This window comes from Ahaetulla prasina, chromosome 5 (genome assembly GCF_028640845.1).
Source record: "Ahaetulla prasina isolate Xishuangbanna chromosome 5, ASM2864084v1, whole genome shotgun sequence".
Lineage (NCBI taxonomy): Eukaryota > Metazoa > Chordata > Lepidosauria > Squamata > Colubridae > Ahaetulla > Ahaetulla prasina.
The window spans coordinates 14391399-14411445 of NC_080543.1; the positions used below are offsets into that span (position 1 = coordinate 14391399).

At 42.0% G+C, this 20047-nt stretch overlaps 1 protein-coding gene across 1 annotated transcript in view; it reads left to right on the plus strand.

Annotated features, from left to right (window-relative positions):
- FAT3 (FAT atypical cadherin 3) overlaps positions 1-20047 on the plus strand; it is a 662194-nt gene that overhangs the window by 79226 nt on the left and 562921 nt on the right. The window lies entirely within an intron of this gene.

The following is a 20047-nucleotide window of genomic DNA, read 5'->3' on the forward strand; positions in this document are numbered from 1 at the left end:
ACTACCCGTTTGCTCGAACGGGACAGAACCGGCTGAATCCCACCACTGATACAGATAGTCCTTGATTCACAAGCACAGTTGAGCTCAAAATTTCTGTTGTTAAGCGAGACACTTGTTAAGTGAACTTTGCGCCCATTTCACAACCTTTCTTGCTGCAGCCGTTAAGCGAATCACTGCGGTTGTTAAATGAGTGACACACTTGTTAAGTGGATCTGCCTTCCCCATTGACTTTGCTTCTCGGAAGGTCGCGAAAGGGGATCACGTGACCCCAGGAGGCTACAACTGTCATAAAAATGAACCTTCATCACACGACCACGGGGATGCTGTAGCGGTCGTGTGAAAAATGGTTGTAAGTCACTTTTTTCAGGGCCCCTTGTAACTTTATGTTAAGTGAAACGTTTGTTAAGTGAGTTTTGCCTCAATTTATGACTTTTCTTGCCACAGTTGTTAAGCGAATAATTGCATTTGTTAAGTGAGTAACATGGTGGTTTAGTGAATTTCGCTTCCCCATTGACTTTGCTTGTCAGAAGGTCACGAAAGCGGATCATAGGACCCCAGGACACAGCAACCATCTTAAATATGAGCCAATTGCCAAGCATCCCAACTTTAATCATGTGATCATGGGAATGCTACAATGGTCATAAGTGTGAAAAATGGTCATGTCTCACTGTTTCCAGTGCCATTGTAATTTTGAACGGTCACTAAACGAACTCTTGTAAGCCGAGGACTCTACCTGTAGCAAAATGTTGGACTTGGAATGGTTATTCCATATTTATTCTCTCTCATTCTATCTTCAAAGGTTGTGGCTGCAGGAATGCAATCGGTGAAGCTTTCATGGACACCGCAGTGAACTGTAAATGCAATTGAAAATGAAATAATGTAGCTCAAAGCAAAGAAAAAAGTCATGCAAAGAAAAAAAGAAAGCAGATATATGCTATCTATTTAATATTGTGAAGTTTAGTTCTCCGTTTTCTTCCAAATCCCTGGCTAAATATTTCTTCTGATTAAACCCTCTTGGTTTTTGCATCTTCCACTTCAGTTTCTGATTTTTATCTGTAAAGTTTCTAAGTTTTTTTCTTACTCCACTTTGATGACTTATGGTTACTTTGGATATTTCGTTGCGAACCTCACATATCCTTGGTATGGAGTCTTTGTGATAAAAGGAATTTGCAAATTATATGTCATAACATATTTCTGTAGTAAGGTAAGGTAAAATTGCAATGGCCTTTCAGAAAATAGAATCTGGAATTCACGTTTGCTGTGATTTCTAATCTCTAGAAAGCTTTATCGTCATCATCATGCTTGGCTCAATTGCATAAGTTCAGGGGTGGAGCTGCTGTGGGTTGGCCAGGGGTTTGGGAGATTCTGTGCAGTTTGGAGAACCCCCAAATCCCATTCCTGGCTGGCCCCGCCCACCCGACCCCTTCCAGGAGTCAACACGCAGCCCGTTTTGGATGCAGGTAACTGCAGGGCGCACGCGGAGGCTCGGGGAGGGCTAAAACGGGCCTACCGGAAGTTTGGGAAGGCCAGAAATGGGCCTACCGGAAGTTTGGGAAGGCCAGAAATGGGCCCGTTTCCAGCCTCCAGAGGGCCTCCAGAGCCTGGGGAGGCCGTTTTTGCTTTCCTGGAGATTCGTGGAAAGTCTCTTGAGCCCAGGGAGGGCAAAAAGCCCCCACCCCGTGGTGCAGGAGGCCGACTAGGCCACGCCCACCATGGCCATGCCCATCCAGCAACCGGGGAGAGAACCCCTTGCTAAAATTTTTGAAGCCCACCCCTGCATAAGTTACATGTTTTGCCCAAGTACTGGAAAATCAAGAATTTTTCTAGATGAGGTAAAAGACCTTAATATTTCAGCTTCTACCACGTCCATTCAGATCCCTGTTGAAAATCAACAGAGCTGGTAAACACTGTATTTTTATCATGGTTGTTTCTAAACAGCTGGTATTCTGAGACACATTGCCTATAATTGTAAAGATGATAGACAGTCATAATTATATTCATATGAATATAATGAATAATTTGTTTGGAACTCTGAAGAAAACAGCCTCACACGAAACTTTCCATTGGAACTTTGCGGGGTTAGAACAAAATTTGACTTGGATTCAGTAATTTTAACTTTCCAATTAAACACCCACAGCAGAGGTGGGTTTCAGCAGGTTCTGACCAGTTCTGGAGAACTGGTAGCGGAAATTTTGAGTAGTTCGGAGAACTCCATCTATTCTTTGCCTCCCAAGTCCCAGCTGATCAGGAGGAAATGTGGATCTTCCCCTGGATTGGGGAGGGAATGGAGATTTTACAGTATCCTTCCCCTGGAGTGGGGAGGGAATGGAGATTTTATAGTATCCTTCCCCTGTCTTGCCCACCAAGCCACACCTACCAAGCCATGCCATGCCCACCAAGCCATACCCACAGAACCGGTAGTAAAAAAAATTGAAACCCACCATTCATCCACAGGTATCTGCAGGATCGTCATTGTGAAATTGTGAACTATGTAAATTGTATCATTTATACATTGGTGTCGTTTGCCTGATGTCATGACATGTGTGAAGCCACTATGATCTAGTGCAGCGGCCCCCAACCTCCTGGGCACCAGGGACTGGTTCCATGGAGAGAAGTTTTTCTGCAGACTGGAGAGCGGCGTGGTTTCGCATGCTGCCTGCATCCTGCGGGTGGGCCTTCGATTGTTTCTGCGGCCGGTTTCTGGCATGCTGTGGCCTGGGGTTGAGGAACTCTGGTCTAGTGGTTAAGTTACCAGGCTAGAGATTGGAAGACCATAAATTCTAGTTCTGCTTTAGACTTGGAAGGTAGGTGGGTGATTTGGGGCCAATTAGCAGGAGATTGTGAATTCTAGTCCTGCCTTAGCCGTGACAGCTGGCTGAGTGACTTTGTGCCAGCCACTGTCTCTCGGCCCAACTCTCACCTCACAGGTTTGTTGTTGTGGTGAAAATAAGAGGAGGGCGGAGCATTAGGTATGTACGACGTCTTGACATTATTCATAAAAATAAAGAAAGTGGAATAAAAACCCTTAAAAATAAAAAAAAAGATCATTGCAGTTTGCGTTGAACATTAATGGGTTGTAAAGGTTTGGTAAAGGTTCGGTTTGGTTTGGGTTTTTTTTTTTCCTGGCAAAATGATGCGACCACCAACATGAAATTATGTATAATTTATTCTAACAACTCACATATCCAAATACAGTATTTCTTGAATCGGAATTCAGAATGCGTATGTTTGAGGAAGTATGCATATTTTAGCAAGTTATGTTGGAAAAATATTATTGAAATTCCATATATAGTAAGTATTGTTGCATACAACAATGAGCATTTTGCCTGACAGTGTGGGTACGTTAAGGAGAAATCCACACAGAGAGAAGATTTAAGAATGTTATATTCCGGGGATGTGTTGGCAATCTTGTTGAAGATCATTGCTTTTCACAAAGCACAAATATGCAAATATATGGACTTAGATTAATCGTCACGGCCCTCAATGCGAGCAATTATGATGAATTGATTTCTTCTTCTTATATATTCCAAATCTGGCATGGCTTGTCTAAACGAATTTCCATAATATGCAATGGGCTGTAAGAAGTTGAAGACTCGGTCCAGACCAAACAGTGTGCATGATATTAGCAAGTTGGTGGGTGGGCTAACTGAGGAAATGGTGCTATGGGTTGGATCATGGTTTTTTTTCCCCCAAAGGAAGAGAGTTATTGTTTGGGGTATCTTTAGAACTTGTATAGTGGCTGTGATCCAGACTGATTTTTTTTCCCTTGAATCTTGGCTATTTTGCTAAAAGGCCCTACATGATGCATCTAGGGTAGGGTTCCCCCAAATCCTGGGCTGCCTGCCGTCTCTCGGTCATCATTCCCCTGTTCCTCCCTGCTAACAAACAGTCCCAATCCTGAGGGGCCCTGGGCTGCCTCGGCCTGCTCCTCCCCACATTCCTCCGAAGCCAACAAAGCCACCCTCTCGATCTCCGATCTCCGCAGATTCAGACTCCGACAGGGGCATGACAACAAATGTCTCACTTAGCAACAGAAATTTTGGACTCAATTGTGGTCGTAAATCGAGGATTATATGTCGTTATTTTAATCCAAGCTGCTTGTGTTTAGTTGTTTACTTTTTTTTTTAATGGATTGTGCGAGCTTCCCTGAGTCTCCTGGAGCGGGCAGCTGTATTACATTGAATTAATTGAATTGAATTAATTCTGCTTCTTCAGCAGGGCTCTCTCTGGCTTTCTGATTTAAGTTTCAGTCTCTCTACCCAATTGTACCTCTAGGCATTGATTTGGAACATCAGCAAAACTATCTCTTCAGCAAATTTATCTGTTATGATAGATGAGAAAAGAGAAGTCGAGCTATGTTTCATCCACCAACCGGTGACAACACTTTGTAAATTTTGCATTTTCTTTCATCAAGTTTCAGTGGTAAATAATGCGAGGACAAGACCCATTTTTAAATTGCTTCGTGGGCATTTTGGGTTTTACTACAGTTGCCTTTAAATGCGGCTGCAGATGTTTTAAAATTAATTCAAGTGCTTTTTTGTCCTGGGAAGACAATGCATCATGACATTTTTCAGGGTTCCAGGTGATTTGGAAAAATAGGTGTGGACATAATTCACTTAAAGTTACTGCAACTTTAAAGCATGGGTAAAAAAAAAAATTTCACTTATTTAATGAAGAGCAGAGAGATGCTGGCCTCATGCCAAATCCAAATTACTTGGTCTAGATTGTTACTGAATCACAGATTATCTTGGTAGAAAACTGTTTATACGTATAAAAATTCTGATGCCCTGAATTTCCCATCCGTCATGACATTTCTAATAATTTGCTGTGACATTGATTTCAGGGAATCAGTATAGCTATTTAGCTCCAGGAAGGTGGGTGGGGGGAGGATCCGTTACTGCTTGGTACTCTTCTTAATTTAAGATAGAGAAATATTTGGTGCTTGTTTTGCGTCTCTTGCGGTTTTACCTGGCTGAGTTTTTGATTCCAGGTCAGATGCACCAGCAATACCGATACTTTCCACATGAGTATAATTTTGTCATCGTAACTTCTAACTGTGACAATAAATATTTGAGCATCCTAGTGAACAGCAGCACACACACACAACAGGCCAAATGTAGGCAGTTTTGGGATATCAATAAGGGAGAATATTTGTAGGGTTGAAATGAGATACAGGTAATAGCAATAGCACTTAGACTTATATACCGCTTCACAGTGCTTTACAGCCCTCTCTAAGCAGTTTACAGAGTGCCCCCAACAGCTTGGTTCCTCATTTTACCCACCTTGGAAGGATGGAAGACTGAGTCAACCGGAGGCCTGTTGAGATTCGAACTGCCAAATTGCAGGCAGCCAGCAGACGTAGCCTGCAGTACTGCATTCTAACCACTGTGTCACTGCAGCTTCTCAACTTATCACTGTAATTGAGCCCGCAATTTCAGTCATAAGTCATGGACGGTCGTTAAATGGATGATCACATAACCCGTGCCTAATTTTAGAACTCTTTTTGCAGCGTTTGCGAAAGAAAGCGGCAATCGTACAGGGAATGCTGCAAACATATAGAGAATTCTGTGGTCATTAAGCAGAGCCATTGTTTGCTATGGGTGGTTTTTTCTTTGCTGGAGAGTGGAAATAAATGCCAGTTTCCAGCAAAAAAAAAAAATTGTCATAAATTGACAAACTGCCAGATGCTGCAAATAACTGTAAATGCAGGCTAGGTGGCTGAGTGCCCAAAACAGAGTCACCTGACCTTAGTGGAAGCTGGCTGTTGAATCTGCGTTGTGCATTCCTTTTTCAGAGTCCATCATAACTTTGGACAGTCGCTAAGCAACTGACTGGTTGTTATTCTGCAATTGGCTATAATTTTAATCTCAACTTTGATGCTATATACATTTTCAAAAGAGTAAACTGCATTGCATGTCATGAAATGTTGAGTGGAGCCGTTTTAGAGGCTGCTTTGCCAGATGGTGAAAAATGGCTATTATATGCTTCCAAATCACAAACCCCGATTCGCAGGTAAAGCGGGTTATATTTCCCATCTTGCTTCAGTAACTCCGCACAACTTCTCAGTCTTGAGAAACTGCAGTTTTTTAAAAAATAATAATAATAATAATGAGAGGCAACTGGAAACTCAAAAGCAAACCCATCCAAATCTACAAGGTTGGAACATTTGGGGTCAAAAAGTTTCATCTCCCCCTTTAGGTAGCAAAAGGACAGGGTCTCTGCTCTTCATATGGAGAATTTCTGTATGCATTTTTAATAAGCTCAATGTAAGGTACAAATCAGGGGGTAAAATGTAAAAATTGTTACTACTGGTTCTGTGGGTGTGGCTTGGTGGGGTAATGTGACTGGATGGGTGTGGCCAACTTTTTTTTTTAACTTTTAAAAGCATTTTTTTTACAACCTCTTCATCCAAAGAGGTTGTAAAAAATGCTTTTAAAAGCCTGTGATGATCAGGCAACTCAGCTAGGATTGCCAGAGGAAAAAATTTTTAAAGGGTTCTGATGATCCCAGCTGAGTTACCTGATCGCCAGAACCTTTTAAAAGCTTTTTTTTACAACCTCTTTAGCCGAAGAGGTTGTAGAAAAAATGCTTTTAAAGGGTTCTGGCGATTCCAGCTGAGCTGCGTAATCATCAGAGGCCTTTTTTTTTTACTTTTAAAAGCATTTTTCCGGATGAAGAAAAAATGCTTTTAAAAGTAAAAAAAAAACCCTCTGATGATCGTGCAGCTCAGCTGGGGTGCGGGGAGGGGGGGCAGGGATTTTTGCTACCGGTTCTCTGAACCACCCACTGCCAACGCTACCGGATCAGGCGATCCGGTCCGGACCGGGAGCATTTCACCCCTGGTATAAATGAAGATCTTGGTCTTGTGGGATGGGGAACCATTTAAGAGCTATTTTTGAAAATTGCGAAAAGCTCGATTCTAAAAGGATGAGGATCCCATTAAAATCCGCAATGGAAGATGGGTGTGTGGGTTCCAAGTAACACACCCAACGGAATCAAAACTCCAAGATGATAACCGGCATCAAGAATTGAGTGCCTCTCAATGTTAGTAGGCAACATTAGGTGCCACCTGCTTTTGTTCAGTTTGATGGACCCCTGGCACATGGTCCATCAGGGGCCTTCACGGTTCGCTGGGGTGTGTGTGTGTGATGAACTTTGCCTCGTTCTCTTGGCCCCATGATCCCTCTGCTCTGGGTTTTCCTCCCAGCGTGTGACAAATTGATTGGCCAATACATTACCAGCAGTTGCTGTTTTTCTTCTGTATGTGCAGTTAAGAGCTGTCTGGCATACCCCCCCTCACCTTCGGTGCCCAGCAAGGGAGACCACCCAACTGCTTCTGTTGAACAATGGAAGAATCTCGGACCTGAGCAGCCTAAGACGATCCTGTTTTATGGACAAGTTTCTCTTGATCTGTAGCCACTCCAGATATCTTTATTCTCAATCGTGGCTTGAAAAAAAAAATGTATGTCAAATTAAAATAGAAGCCAAATCAGGTTTGACTGGACATAATTTTGAAACAAAAGCACATTGTCATTTATTTGTTCGAGGTTGTCCTCGACTTAGGATCACAACTGAGCCCAAAATTTCTGTTCCTAACTGAGTCATTCGTTAAGTGAAGTTTGCCCCAATTTTATGGCCTTTCTTGCCAAAGTTGCTAAGTGAATCACTTAGCAGTTGTTCAGTTAGTAGCACAGTTGTGAAGTGAATCTGGCTTCCCCATTGATTTCGTTTGTCAGAAAGTCGCAAAGGGGAGATACCATGAATAGACTAGAATAGAATAGAATTTTTTATTGGCCAAGTGTGATTGGATACACAAGGAATTTGTCTTTGGTGCATACGCTCTCGGTGTACATAAAAGAAAAGATAACGTTCATCAAGAATCATAAGGTACAACACTTAATGATAGTCATAGGGAACAAATAAGCAATCAGGAAACAATCAATATCGATTTAAATCATAAGGATACAAGCAACAAAGTTACAGTCATTCCGTCACAAGTGGAAGGAGATGGTGATGGGAACGATGAGAAGATTAATAGTAGCGCAGATTTAGTAATAGTTTGACAGTGTTGACAATAGTTTGACACTCTGATTTGTTTAGCAGAGTGATGGCGTTCGCGAAGAAACTGTTCTTGTGTCTGGTTGTTGTCGTGTGCAGTGCTCTATAGTGTCTATTTGAGGGTAGGAGATGAAACAGTTTATGTCCAGGTTGTGAGGGGTCTGTAAATATTTTCACAGCCATTTTTTTGACTCGTTTTGTATACAGGTCCTCAATGGAAGGCAGGTTTGTAGCAATGACCCTGGGACTCTGCAACCGTCATAAATATGAGTCAGTTGCCAATCACCTGAATTTTGATCACATGACCATGGGGATGCTGCAATGATTGTAAGCGTGAAACACATCCATAAGTCACTTTTTTCAGTGCCGTTGTAACTTCTGATGGTCACAAAACAAATTGTTATAAGTCAAGGACTACCTGTACATATAAGTTGGGATGGTTGACATGGGCTGGGTCCGTCCATCCATCCAAAGATAGTTTGGGAGGGAGGTTTGTTTTTGACTTAGCATGTTGTCTGTTTCTAGTTTCCATCGGTTGAACAGTTTTCTCACTCTTTGCACTTGCATCTTGTACCTTAGAGTAATAATTTTATGCGTTTGCATATTACAGCTCATTTTTTGATATGCATTTAACTGCCCTTTTCTCTTAGGCTGCATTTTCGTTCATCTTAAAACATTAATAATGTTCCCTTAAATGTTTTCTCTGAACATGAACTTTCAAGATTTGCCTGAAATACCTCAAGCCATATTCCAGTACTTCAACTAGAAATAATTGTCTTGCAAGATTTGAGTAAGAACAATGGCAACTGAGTCTGAGAGATGCCAATCAAACTTTTTCTTTAGATATCCATCATTCCCCCTCAAAGATTTGCTGTTTGTGGAAATGCATCTACAATCTTCACACCTTGCAAGAAAGGGACTTGGTAGGGGCACGAGAATAACCGTATCGGCATCCCGTAAAACTTCAGTGGTATTGAAAAACATAGCCTTATAATACAACTTTCCTTCACATTACTCAAGAAATGATATGGTTCTTCCATTGCAAATGGCAGATCGGAGTCTGGGTTTTCTTCGCTTATGATCGATTTCCTACTTTTGTGTTGCCCACTTTCCTCTAATTTTGTGGCAGCAAATATAGGTAGGCCTGGTCTTAGTACCAGTTGCTTAGCAACTATTGAACATTCCGACAGATCTACATGGTATACTTGTAACTTGGATTCAAAATTACAAAGGTTCTCCCCCCCTCCCCGGTCACATGACTGCTCTTTGGGCATTTGGCAAAACAGGTCAGGTTTGTCACATGACTACGTTTTTGCAACTATTTTAAGGGGAAAAAATTGGATTTCCATTTTTTACAAAACCTGGCCCGCAGCAATCTATCAAATTGGGTCAGTTCATGTGACTATCGCAAGTTACGATGATGGGCAGAGGCTCCCTTACAGTCATAACTGGAGGACCACCTATAATTCCCAGTAATGGTTTTCATGCTCCTCAGTAAGGATAGCGTAAGCCCAACGTGCACCATTTTCCAAATGTTTCATAATGCGCAGCTTACCGGCCATGAAAAAAAAATAGCCTGCGAAAAGAAAGCACTGAGGATTTAACGTGATGGCACTGAGGATTTAACGTGATGGTTTAATGAAGGCCGGGGTAATTTACAGACTTAATTTGCAAGGTTGTATTACCAAATCCTTGTCAGCAGGAGTTTTTTCAGAAGGTTGACCTTTCTTGACAACCTGGGATTTAAAGCCAAGACCGACTTTGCTGCTCACTCTTGTTCTCTTTATCCTGCTCTGACTTAGTGTGTGTGGTCTCGTCTTGTCATATTTGTCCTTGACCCACTTTTCACATCACAGCCCCTCACCGTTCTGCCATTGGAAGGGTGATGTTTCAATTCAGCTCGTTTCCGCGAGGGACCCCTGTCATTCCACATCAGCTTTCCTGGCACATTGGCTGCTGATGATCTACACCGTCAGAGGTCAGCAGGTCACATGTGCAAGGAACCGGAGCTCTTTCCATTCCCATCCACCCCCCATCTTCTCCTTTTCTCAAAACCTTCAGCTTCTGAGAAAGATAACGGAAAAGAGCAGCTGAACAGCTTAGGATGTGACCTTAGTAATGTGCATTTATCTTTTTTTAACATTTGGCAAAGAACAGTTCCAATGTACAGGTAGTTCTCGACTTAACAATCATTCATTTAGTCCTCCGGTCAAAGTTTCAGTGGCACTGAAAAATGCGATTTATGATCATTTTCATAATGTCTCTTGCCGGTCACATCTACTCAACCCACCAGAGCGGGGAGGCAAGGAATGTTGTGAGTCCCATCCCCTAGGGCAGGGCTGGGCAACTATGGCCCCTTTATGACCTATGGACTTCAACTCCCAGAATTCCTGAGCCAGCATGCTGGCTCAGGAATTCTGGGAGTTGAAGTCCATAGGTCATAAAGGGGCCATAGTTGCCCAGCCCTACCCTAGGGAGATACACCCAGTGGTGGGCTGCTGCCGGTTGTAACAACCAGTTTGCCCAGCACTGAAAATGTGAGCGCGCAAATTATTATACTCATAATCAGTGGTGGGATCCTGCCAGTTTTATAACCGGTTCAGTGATCACGTGCCTGATGCAGGCTGCATGCGCATGCACAGTTTTACAAAAACGTTATTGTTATCCCCGCGTTATTGCTGGGGAGTAACACAGCTGAGGCGCGGCAATCCACTCTGCTGTGTGAATCAGCTGAGAAGATATAGGTCATTAAAGTGCAGGGGCAGGCGGGCAGGCCCATCTGACAGAATGAACTGGTTCACTCCCAGCTGATCGTCAGAGCTACCGGTTTGCCCAAACCTGTCCGAATCGGTCAAATCCCACCCCTGCTCATAATTCCCTTTTTCTTTCTTTGCCCATCTTCAGTTTTATGAGAGTCCTTGAAATTTTGTTATTTTTCTCACGTCTTTCCCCCCCTCATTTAATTGTTGGGTTTACTTGTGATTTTACTTGTTTCTTAGAATATTAGCCATCGCAGAGCAATTTTTCCCATCCTGATGCCTTCCAAATGTGTTGGACTATAATTCCCAGAATGGACTATAATTCCCAGAATGGACTATAACTCCCAGAATTTCCAGGCATTATAGGAATTGTAGTATAGCTTAATATATTTGAAAGGTGGAAAATTCAAGCAAGTCCCTCTTCAAATTTTGTAGTTTATCGTGGCAGCTTTGTTGCATCTTTGTGTCTTTTTCGTGTGTGAATTAAATGATTTGTTTGTATTGTGCAGGACGAATACCTCGATATGTTTTTTTCAGTTCTCTCCCCTACATTGTTTTTCTTTCCAGCATTTTGCATCGTTCACGTTTTCCATAGATAAAATGGGATAAAATAAATCACCTTCCACAGCAGCATCATATAATAAGCCTTGAGTTTAAAAAAGCTAAATAACTCACATGTTTTCAATGCCCCCATGTGGTAAGCAACTGTAGAATCTTCTTTCTGTTTTAAGTTCAGTCCTGGATTGCCAGTAAGGTAGGGCAAATTGAGATAATACAGGTGAATCCTCAACCTATGACCGCAATTGGGCCCAAAATTTCTGTTGCTAAGCGAGGTAGTTGTTTTGTGAGTTTTCCCCCATTTCATGATCTTTCCTGCTATAGTTGCTAAGTGATGGACTTCAGCACAGTTATTAAGTTATTAATAACTTAATAAGTTATTAAGTGAATCTGGCTTCTCCAATGACTTTGCTTGTCAGAAGGTCGCAAAAGGTGATCACGTGACCCAGGACTCTGGAATGGTCATAAATGTGAACCACTTTGCCAAGCATCCGAATTTTAAAAATGTGACTGTGGGGATGTTCTGCAGTGGTTGCAAGTGTGATAAATGGTCATAAGTCACTTTTTTCTGCCCGTTATTACTTTGAATGGTCACTTAATGAATGGTTGTAAGTCAAGAAGTAGCTGAAGCCTGATTTTGCTGTTTTATATTTTGCTACTCTTTTGAGATGGCAGGCATAAGTTACGTTTTATTATCTAATGCAGGGGTCTCCAACCTTGGCAACTTTAAGCCTGGAGGACTTCAACTCCCAGAATTCCCCAGCCAGATTTGCTGGGGAATTCTGGGAGTTGAAATCCTCCAGGCTTAAAGTTGCCAAGGTTGGAGACCCCTGATCTAATGCAAATATTGATGTTCTTTTCTGTCAAGAAATGTTTTCCTTCTAAAACCATAGCTCGCTGCCAATCTTTGCTTTGGTTTGACCAAGTTGAGTGCTGGGAGTTCTAGCCTGGCAATTTGTTTTGATGAGGAGGGTGGGACCTAGTTAGGTGCCCAAGGAAAACCTTAAATAAGTGCATTTAACCTTTTTTGTGCAATTCAGTTTGCCCTGGATGGCATGAGTTCCATTTAGGAAAATTCAGCGCAGCTCCAGCTGCCATTTTGAAATTAGAAGAAGATGTGCGGACTTCAACTCCCAGAATTCCTAGCCAGCATGCTGGGGAATATAATAGTGTCGTGTCCCAACCCCCACTCTGACGAACAAGTCAAGGAAGTCCGTGACAAACTTGGCAACAAAGCCTCTGCAGCTTGCCAAGTCCCTTCGAGGGTTATCAGGGCAGGCAGGAGTCCAAGTTGTGACTTCAGTGATAGGGTCCGGTATCAACAAACTCGATAAGACTTTGCTTGACTCAAGGTTGGAATGCCAAAAGCAGGTCCTTTATATAGGCTGTGGGGTGTGGCTCCATGACTCAGCATTTATCCAGGCCTGCCCCTCCCTTCCTACTGCTGGCATCGCCTCTCAGATCTCCGGAAGCGAGGATCCTCCCACTCTGAATTGTTTTCAGCTGGATCTGCTGTCTGGGAAAGGGAGGGGTCAGAAGGAGTAGGCCCGAGCAATTCTAATACCTGGCTGGCTTCCTGCTCTGACGGCTGAGCCAAAGGAACACACGCTGTATGAGTGAGATTTATTGGGCTTGTCCTCCCACTCCTGGGATCATCTCCGGGCATGGGGCCAGGGCCAGGGGCTGGAGTCATGACAGGCCGTTCATCTTCATTATCTGACTCGGAGTCTGATAAAAGGCCCGGTTGGAGACGGGAGGGGCCTGGCTGAGGAGAGGAGGGAGGACGAGTCACAACAAATAGGCTTCTAAGTATCCCCTAGCCAGTGGTGGGATTCAAATAATTTAACAACCGGTTCTCTGCCCTAATGATTTCTTCCAACAACCAGTTCATCAAACTGTTCAGAAAATTAACAACTTGGTTCTCCCGAAGTGGCGCGAACTGGCTGAATCCCACCACTGCCCCTAGCACTTTGATGGTGAACCTAGGACATGCGTGCCGGAAGTGGCATGCAGAGCCATCTCTCCAGACACGAGAGCTGTTGCCTTTTGCTCTTCCAGGTTTCGGTGCACCAGCCAGCTGATCTTCTTCACATACGCGGGAGGACCAGAAACCTGAAGAGCAGGTGCCCAGTGCACATGCCGAGCGGCTGGTCTTTTGATTTCCAGCATGCGCATGCATTTCGGCTATCTGGTCTCCCAGTTTCTGGTGCATGCATACTCAAAGACCAGCTGGCCGGTGTGCATGCGTATGCTGGAAACCGGCTAGTCTTTTGGTTTCCAGCGCACATATGCGCACCGAGTGGCTGCTCTTTTGGTTTCTGGCATGCATGTGTGGGTGCGTGTGCTCCCGTTTTGGCACTTGGTGCCGAAAAGGTTCGCCAAACCTGCCCTATCATTTTTCAATTTAGCTTTGTCTAGGATAGGGGTCTTCAACCTTGACAACTTTAAGACTTGTGGACTTCAACTCCCAGAATTCCTCAGCCAGCTTTGCTGGCTGAGGTATTCTGGGAGTTGAAGTCCACAAGTCTTAAAGTTGTCAAGGTTGGAGACCCCTGGTCTAGGATGTTCACAGTTGTTCCCCAGTTGAAACTGTGGTTGAGTCTGTCCATGTGTTGTAAGTTTGAGTTTTTATCATGTTTTCTTACTGGTAGTTGGTGTTCATTAATTCACTCTACTAGTCTTCTTCCTGTTTGTTGTCCTTTGTGGCTATTGTAGTGTCCTTACATTGGAAGTTGTAGATGACAGATCAGCCATCAGACATGTAGAGATGAACCACATTTACACATCGTTTAAAAAGAGACAATAAAAAAGCTCAGAAGAAATCCAATAGATCATAACACATCCTTCCCAGTAGCCAACACTCAGATAAATGGGGATTAATACCAGACAAACCATCAAGCAGAAAAATACCCTAATGAAGGAACTACCAAGAAGAAAACTCCTCAAATTTTATGACTCTTTGCCGCCAAGCGTCACTTGTCAGAGATGGGAGGTTATAGACATAAATAATAAATAAATAAACATATACTGGCAGATAAGCTACTATATATAAGGGAGTAAACTCTCATACGCAACGGCACTGATGTTGTTACCTGGTTAGGTAGGAAATGAATCCTCTGCAAGCAAGTAGCCAAGCTCAGAAAGCATCAAGGTTGTAAGGTTGTTCAGAATAATTAGACAGAATATTAATCCCTAACTTATTTATTTGTACTCTTCTCCTGGTAAAAGGTCTTCCTTTAATTCTTGTTTTTGTACCCTTCAAACTTGGTTTATATCCTTTTTCCCTGCTTGGCAGCCTCTAGGCTTTTTCAAGGCCATCTCAGTTTGAAATCCAGCTTTTTCTTTCTAAAAGCTCTTGGAACATTGTGTGAAGACCGGATGCGCTTTATTGGATTGAAATTGGTCACTCCGAGGAGGCAGTAGTCCAGATATCTGTTATTTTTGGAATACTATTCCAAGAATTATGTTGCACCTTTTCCAAAATGGTCTTAATTTGGGACAGGAAGTAGATCTTCAGGGACTCAAACCATCTGGACTTTCTTCCAGTCCTGGTCTTGATATGTTCCTTTTGCCAGAGATTATGTGAAGTCAGCCAGTTTTATACCAAAATCTTTTTTCCCCCTGATTTCCTCCAAATTACGAAAAGCAAAAGAAGCTTTTTATGGTCTTCAGAAGCTTTCATTCTTAGAAATCGTTTTAGATTTTCTGTCATTGGGATTTTGGTGTCATATTTTTTTTTTTTTTGCATTTATATCCCGCCCTTCTCCGAAGACTCAGGGCGGCTTACACTATGTCAAGCAATAGTCTTCATCCATTTGTATATTATATACAAAGTCAACTTATTGCCCCCAACAATCTGGGTCCTCATTTTACCTACCTTATAAAGGATGGAAGGCTGAGTCAACCTTGGGCCTGGTGGGACTTGAACCTGCAGTAATTGCAAGCAGCTGCTGTTAATAACAGACTGCATTAGTCTGTTGAGCCACCAGAGGCTCAATTATCCTTTCAAGATGGTGGAATATGTTTTCTCCATCCATCATACAACTTTGCTCAATGCCTCTTCTGCTTCTTAGGCCTGAAAGAAAAAATCTTATAGGAATAATTCCCTTCCGATGATCTTGGCATTTAATGAGAAATCAGAAAGTTGGAAGAGTGCTGAACGAAATGGATTCTCCAATGTAAAGTAGATAACTCAACATACATGGGTGCATTAGGGTAAGTTCAAGAGTTTCATAATCATATCTATCTATTCCATCAGACTTTTCAGAGAAGGCATACTTACCTATTAAATGTTACCTGTTAGAGAGCTATTAGTAAGTTCCAGGAGGTAGACTTTCTCTGCTGTGGTGTCAGAGAACCCAGAAGTCAGGTTAGCTGCATCTCTGCTAATGTACTGGAAGTCCCTCAAGATCTGATTACATCAGCAGGCCTGGGGTCCCAGGGGATTGGTGAGATTTTGAGGTAACTCCCTTATTGTGACTAACATTCATCCTGTCTTGTGTCTTCTGCTTTTAAAATATTTTTATTATGATCGTTTTTACAATTACTATTGTTTAATTTGGTATCGGGCTGAGTCACTGCTTGTGAGACGGGCGGCCCTATAATCTCGATAAATAAATAAACAAACACCAATAAAATAAAATAAGAAAAGCAAAGTGGTTTAATTTCCATCACATTCATAGAACATAGAACATCAGATTTGGAAGGGATCTTGGCGGTTTTACAGACCCTAGACTGTATACCTTATACCAGGGCTGTCAATCTAGCAGTCTGTGTGCTGGATGCACCCACGCCCGGTTTGGCAAAGGGGAAAAAAGTCATGATACGTCACGTGACACCGCTGTGGCGATGCAAGTTTTGACATCCCTGCCCTATAGCATTTCAGAAAAGGGGCCGTCCAATTTCTTCTTAAAAGCCTCCAGGGATGGGGCAACACCGCTTTTGAAGGCAAGCTGTTCCATTGGTCGATTGTTATCACGGTCAGGAAGTTTCTCTTTAATTCCAGGTTGCTTCTCTCCTTGATTAGTTTCCACCCATTGCTTTGCATCCTGCCTTCAGGTGCTTTGGAGAATAGGTTGACCCCCTCCCCCCTCTTCTTGATGGCAGCCCCTTAGATATTGGAACACTGCTATCATGACACTCCTGGCCCTTTTCTTCATTAGACTAAACATCAGAGGTGGGTTTCAGCAGGTTCTCACCAGTTCTGGAGAACCGGTAGCAGACATTTTGAGTAGTTTGGAGAACCGGCAGTAAAAATTTGGACTGGCCCTGCCCCCATCTATTCTCTGCCTCCCGAGTCCCAGCTGAAATACTGATTTTACAGTATTCTTCCCCTGGAGTGGGGTGGGGATGGAGATTTTACAGTATCCTTCCCCAGCCATGCCCACCAAACCATGCCATGCCCACTAAGCCACACCCACAGAACCGGTAGTAAAAAAAATTGAAACCCACCACTGCTAAACATGCCTAATTCCTGCAATCATTTTGCATGTGTTTTAGCCTGTGAATTTAGCCTTTTACACATGTTTTAGCCTCTGAATCATCTTTCATATGTGTTTAGATGTGATTAGATACACAGAGATTTCAAGCAGTAAGAATACAAAATAAAAACGCTTAAGTGGCTACTTTACAGTGCCCAGTTCCATAGACTTTCCTTATCATTTTGCAGTAGCTGAATCAACTTCTGTGCTATATATCTAGCAATGCGACACTTGGAAGATACAGGAAGATTTTCAGAATTTAGCTACCATATTCTCTACTTTTATTTCCTCTTCAGAAAATAATCTTTCCCACCACATGTAAGAGAATGAGGGAAAACAAAAGCAGAGAACCTCAAATCTTCAGTGCAAACATTCTTACTTCGTGCCGTACGTGGCTATATTTAGTTTAGTTGATTTTCAAAGTTGCCATAGATGGAAGAATGTGCTTTTTATTTGCATATGTTCACAACAAGAAAGGAGTCAGGGAGATAAAACTATACAAAATACATAGAGTTTGAGTGACAGCTCAGCTGGTGAAGATCAGTGATTGGAAATTCATTGTGCATAAATCTTCTATCCTTACTAGGAGACGCAGCTAATCTCTGAAGCATTTAACTCTTTTCTGAACATTGCACAATGCGTTCTCTCCCTAATCTGAATTTAATTTAATATTAAGGTGAATATTGTACATTGTCATTCACCCATTGCATTATTAACAAAGAAAAAGTGATAGGAAATGACATTTTGAGTTTCCATGTCAACAGGACTGGGAAAACTTCTTTTATTCCTGAGAGTCACCATCTATTATGTATGACCTTATATACAGAAGGATTATTTTATAAGCACTAAATACCAGTCCTGTTCTTTATTTGCCTTGTCAAAAAACTCGATTTTTAAACCTGATTAATATCTAGGTTTTTAAGACACAAGTAGAGCCACAGTTTAAATAATTCTCTTTTGAAAAGCTTTCTGGGGAATTTCTATCTGCCCTGCTATAAATTCTGTAAGTTCATTGTCATGCTAGGTAAAAAGAATAGTTCCTGTTCAGCTGTTTTCCTTGGAAGATTATCTTGCTCACTCTTTCTTGCAAAAGAGTCAGATATCTGAGCGAAAATACACAGTACAGGTAGTCCTCGACTTAGGACCACAACTGAGTGCAAAATTTCTGTTGCTAAGTGAGACAACTAAGTTGTTAGTGGTTTTTGCCTCATCTTACGACTTTTCTTGACACTGTTGTTCAGTGAGTCACTGCAGTTGTTCAATTAGTAACACAATTGTTAAGTAAATCTGATTTCCCCATTGAACTTTGCTTGTCAGAAGGTCGCAAAAGGTGATCACATGACCCTGGGACATGCAACTGTCATAGACATGAGCTGGTTGCCAAGCATTTGAATTTTGATCACGTGATCGTGGGGATGCTGTAACCATACGAAAAATAGTCATAAGTGACTTTTTTCAGTGCTGTTGTAACTTTGAATGGTTGTAAGTCAAGGACTTAACCTTTATCTTGTTCCTTAAATTATTTGATCTGGCCTTTAGTGATGCCAAGACGTGTGAAGGGTTCTTCTTTAGGAGAGAAAGAGATGTCAAGATTGAATGAAGATCCAAAGTGATTGACTGGGTTTGGGTCACGGAATGAGGCAGAATGTCGGGGAAATACTTTTAAGAGCTGACCAGCTGCTACAATGATGTAAGGCAGGGAATGAGTCAACAAGGTTTTTGGGCTGATATGACTTTAAGACGCTGTATATATAAGAGAGGCCCTGTGAGGGCATCTCTCTTTACATGTGTGCTTCCCTGCTGTAGTTGATGATTGATTGCCTGACTTTGCCTAGTACATGTATGTTTATATTCCTTGTAGATAAACCACTATTTGAAAGGCAAACTTCTGTTTACTGTATTTTGCTCCTGGGTTGTCTTAAAATAGTCACACCATGCACACTCTCACATAGAACCAGTCATTTGAGGTTGCTGCCTGTCCAATCTCTGAACCTTGATCTCTGATCTCTAAACATCCCTGCTACTACTGAGTAGAGAAAATGATGGAATGAATAGTGGACGGAGGAGGACCAGATTGCAAGGTAGAAGTTCTGGAAGAAATGGCTTCCTTGGAAGAATCATAATGCAAATCTGCTGAGCTTGTGAGAGGTTTTATACATCCGTATAAAAGTAATTATTGGAATACAACTTCATTCAGCCCATTTTTGAGCAGCACAATGGAATCTGAGATTGTGAACTCTTTCTTTGAATATCTCAACTTTTGACTGGAACAAGACTGATACTTTTCTCCAGCATCATAATCCTGGATTGGCTTTCACTTTAGCACCTTGATTTCCTGTTTTTTTTAAAAAAAAAATTGATATATTTCCTCTCTCGATCCCTTCCGTTCTGTAGAAAGGGAATAATTATGGCATCTGTGCATGCCACTCAAGATATTCAGGGATGTTTTCTAAGGATAGAAGGCCACAGCGATGATATGAGGTTAGTGGTGTGAAGACACGAACCAGGTTATGAAGTACCAAACACATGGGCCTAGTGAGAAGTGACAGTTCAACCACACTGTGTCTGTTTTAGCTTACGTTCCGATTTTGTTATTTTTCTTTCTCTATCATAATTGTAGGAAGGCTTCCATTGCAGTCACTAAATTTCATTGAAATGATAAAGGAAGCTTTAGGGCCTTTAGGGAGCTTAATGAATAATTAGTCCAAATAATAGACATTAACCATACAGAGGCAGTGGCAGTATATTTATTCTGCAGTTTGTTTGTTTGTTTTTTTCCCTACCCTAGTAATGGGGAAAAAAGTGTTTTGAGAAAATTGCAGTTGTAGTACTATCTGTTGAATTTGCAGATAGGCTGGGTTTACTATTCCAAGAATCTCTCAGATTATATATTATAAATCAGGAGTTTTGTTAGAAATGCAGGGAAGAACCAGTGAATGGCACTTCTCCAGAATTGTTGTGACCTAGGCCCAAGTAGTTATTACCAGATGCAATCTGTCCTAAACAAACATATTTTATTGGAACAGTTGAGAATTACTTCATTCTCAGCTTAGTCCAAAAAAAAATCCTTCAGAAAAAAGTCCTTTGGCCTTATCACAAACCTTTGTCTTCTTTGGCACAGTGCCAAAGGCTTTTCTTGGCAAAGCCCCATGAAGTTCTAAAACAAGAGACACCAACTAGAAACAACTGTAG